This window comes from Dama dama, chromosome 13, assembly GCF_033118175.1.
Source record: "Dama dama isolate Ldn47 chromosome 13, ASM3311817v1, whole genome shotgun sequence".
In the NCBI taxonomy this organism is placed as follows: Eukaryota; Metazoa; Chordata; class Mammalia; order Artiodactyla; family Cervidae; genus Dama; species Dama dama.
The window spans coordinates 35,573,546-35,577,265 of record NC_083693.1 but is presented as its reverse complement, the minus strand read 5'-3'; the positions used below and the strand labels follow the sequence as shown (position 1 = coordinate 35,577,265).

Here is a 3,720-nt window from a genome sequence, read left to right as displayed (position 1 = left end):
TGGCACTTTGTATTCCCAAGGACCTGGGACTGGAAGTAAACAACTGCCCTCCAGGCGTCCCCCAGGGGTGGTCACTGAAAAAGAATTCAAAACTGGGCAGATGTTCAGGGAGCCAATTTCAGCAGGTACCTTTAACTCACATCCTTTAAGAAGAATCATGTGACATGATGTCACCATCGCTAAATATTAGAGAAATGCAAATCAATGCTACAAGAAGGAATCGCCTCACGGCAGTCAGAGTGGCCTCTGTTAAACACTCCACAAACGTTAAATGCTGCCGACGCTGTGGAGGAAGGGGAACCCTCCTCCTCTGCTGCTGGAAATACAATTGGTGACAGCCACTCTGGAGGACAGTGTGCTCGTCATTTCCAATGTGCCCAGCTCTAAGCAGCAGTGAGCGGTAGCTGGAAGCAGGGTCTTAGTTTCCCAGACCGGGAGTCCTAACCACTGGACCACAGGAGCCAGCAGTCAGGGCTAAGGTCTCTTGTCTTGCCTGCCTAGTCAAGGATGAATTCAGGTGAGGAGGCAGAAGGTAAAGAGTAAAGTAAAAAGTTTATTGAAAAAAAAGTACACGTGGAAAGGTGCACAGGTGAGCTCAGATAGTCGTACCTTTGGAAGTTTATATCCTTTATAAGAGGCCAGTTATCCGGGTCTTTGTCTTCCCTCAGGCCAATCATCTTGCTTTGTGAACCCCCCCCCCCCCACCGGTTAATTTGTCTCAGGACCCTCCCCTGGGGTGCACATACAAACCCTAGCCAAGGTGTATCTTGAAGTGGGAGGCTTCTGGGAGGAGCATGACTCTTTATAGCCTGGAATTATACCCTGACTTTTGACTCCAAGGAGCCTTTCTGCACATGTGTAGTGTTCTTCCTAATCCTTCGTTTAGATAGGGTTTTGCCTCTCTTTGTCCTTGCCAAGATTATTCCCTGGAGGTGTTTACAAGAGACAAAGACTGGCTACTTACTCTGTTTCTATTGTTACTTCAATTTCTGAGAGCAAACGGGGGGCTGGTTTTAAATTCCTCAACTGGGTGCTCACTTTGGCAGCACATATACTAAAATTGGAACGATACAGAGAAGATTAGCATGGCCCCTGCGCAAGGATGATACGCAAATTCGTGAAGCGTTCCATATTTGAAATAAATAAATAAATTAATTAATTCCTCAACTGGAACCCACCTATGTTGCCTCAGGAAATGCAGAGCAGAGGCTGGCTGATTGTGAATTTCCAACCTGGAGCCCATCTATCTCCTACCTCACTGGTTCCTTGAACAGTGAAAATGAAAATGAAATTAGAATAGTCCTGAATACCATACACAAAAATAAACTCCAAATAAGATAAAGATCTCATTTTAGTATGGCTCAGTGGTAAAGAACCCACCTGTCAATGCAACAGACTCAGGTTTGGATCCCTGGGTCAGGAAGATCCCCTGGAGAAGGGAATGGCAACCCACTCCAGTATTCTTGCCTGGGAAATCCCATGGACAGAGGAGCATGGTGGGCTACAGTCCATGGAGTCACAAAAGAGTCAGAATGGCTTAGCAACAGATTTTGAAGATCAAGATCTAAGTGTAAGTTCGGTCTCTTGTGACCCCATGAACTGTAGCCCACCTGGCTCCTCTGTCCAGGGGATTTCTCAAGGAAGAATACTGGAGTGGGTTGCCATTCCCTTCTCCAGGGGCTACTGCTGACCCAGGGATGGAACCTGCATCTCCTGCATTGCGGGTAGATTCATTTACCACTGAACTACCAGGGAAGTCCCACCTCCTGGAAGGGAGTGTTTATAAAGACCTCAACCCAGGCATTGCTGGGAAGGGTTGGCTGACTCATCCAGGTCAGCCAATCCTCACATCCCAGGGGCTCATAGTTGCAGAAAATCGGGCTTGTTGTGCTGGCCAGGTGCAAGGAACAGAAGTGCAGTCTTGAGGGTCAGGATGGACATGGGGCTGAAGCTCTGGCCTGATTTCTAATTATTTTTTCTGGTCCATGAGTAGGAGAGAATTTCAAGGAGGCTTTCTCCTAAGGAGAGGAACCCAGGAGTCAGGGAAAAGAGGGGTGGTGGGTGGAAACAGGGGCCCAGGGTCCTGGTGCAGTGGAAGCCTCTGGAAGACCTGGTGGAGGGAGGCTGCATCGAATGAAGCCCAGGGTCACTGACCTGTCCAGGAGCAGCTGTTAGTCCAGATCCTGCTCTGAGGTGCTTGGGGCCAGCTCTGCCCAGGAAGAGGGCTGGGGTGCTCTGCAACGAGGGCTCTGTGCACGGTTCTGTTAGGGGAAGCACACTGATTGAAACCGCCCACCCTGGCCAGGCACCATAGTAACCATTTGCATGAGCTGTTTTATGGCAGGAGATCCTGATAAGGAATATGGAACTAATAGGCCACCACCAGCCGGAAGAGTTCGGGAAAGATCGAGAGGAGACACTACCTGTCCGTCCACTTCCCAGAATCCCTCTTGCTAGCATCCATCTTGGCTGAGAGATGCGTGCGCCACCAAGAAAGACTCTAAATTAAAATGATTGGCCAAAGACTACCCGGAAACGAATCCCATCACCATAAAACCCAAGACTGAGAGCCACGCGGCAGAGCAGTTCTCCTGGGTTCCCTTACCTACTGCTCTCCACCCGGGGGCCCTTTCCCAATAAAATCTCTTGCTTTGTCAACATGTGTCTCCTCGGACAATTCATTTCCGAGTGTTAGACAAGAGCCCAGTTTTGGGCCCTGAAAGGGGTCCCCCTTCCTGCAACAAATGGCCACCACGAAGGGACATCTTCGCTGAGATTGACATCCTGACCACTCGGGGTACTCAGGGGCCAGCTTGCCTGCCAATGGACCAGACCCAGCGGCCGCAACTGGGACCCTTTTGTCCCTGGTCTTCTCCTGACGCGGACAACTGGCCAGAGTGCCCCGACCGGTAAGGAACAAGAGACTTTATTGACCTCCCTCCCCTTCCCTCTCTCTTTCCTCTCCTTAGCCCTTCCTATCCTTCCCGTTTTTCTAGTCCCCCAGTCCTGGACGCAGGAATCTGGTTGAAGGGCCTCAGCTTGAGCTGAGGATTGGAGACTGATCACCTCCTCTTGGCAGAGAATCGAATTTTCTGGTCTGGTTTCTGGTAGGGCCGAGTTCCAGTCCTCCCTTTTCTGGAAGCCCAGGAAAAAGTCCCGTAATGCCTGGGTGTCTGCAGGTGGCAGGAGACGTCTGTAAGGCCACCCCTTTTGCCCCCCTTTCCCGCCTCCTCCCCCTTCTTTCAACCTGGCTTCCTTTCCTCCTTTTGAAATCTTTGAAGACATCTGAAGTTTTGTGTCTCTATAAAAGGTTTTCTGAGAGACTGTATTCTTGTATTTAGGAGAGTGTCTGATGAGGACTGCCAGGTTTATATGTGTGTGTTTTAACTCTGTTCTGTGTTGTGATTTGTGATGGCCATTTTGCTTTGTTTGGCTACCATTTAGACCTGCCACCATTTTGTTAGAGCTTGATTTTCTTTCCCTGTGCCTTGAGACCAGGGCTCTCAGGAACACTTATCTAGACCATCTCTAACTCCTGAGACTGAGAAGAAAAAAAAAAAAAAGCCTTTAAAAATGTTATTTATTTCAGCTTTTTTATAAACTAGTAAATTTTATATTGTAATATCTGATTCATGACCAAACTTAGAAAATGAAGCTAGATCTTGCAGTGTGTCTGTCTAAATATGTCTTGGTATGTTTTTGTCTCTGGGTAATATTTTT

General features: G+C 48.6%; 1 non-coding gene across 1 annotated transcript; it reads left to right on the top strand.

The window, feature by feature from the left end:
* Nucleotides 1–1,030: 1,030 nt before the first annotated feature.
* On the top strand, nucleotides 1,031–1,137 carry LOC133068763 (U6 spliceosomal RNA). Its single transcript, XR_009695709.1, has one exon. It is a non-coding gene; the product is annotated as a U6 spliceosomal RNA (small nuclear RNA).
* The last annotated feature ends 2,583 nt before the right edge of the window (nucleotides 1,138–3,720 follow it).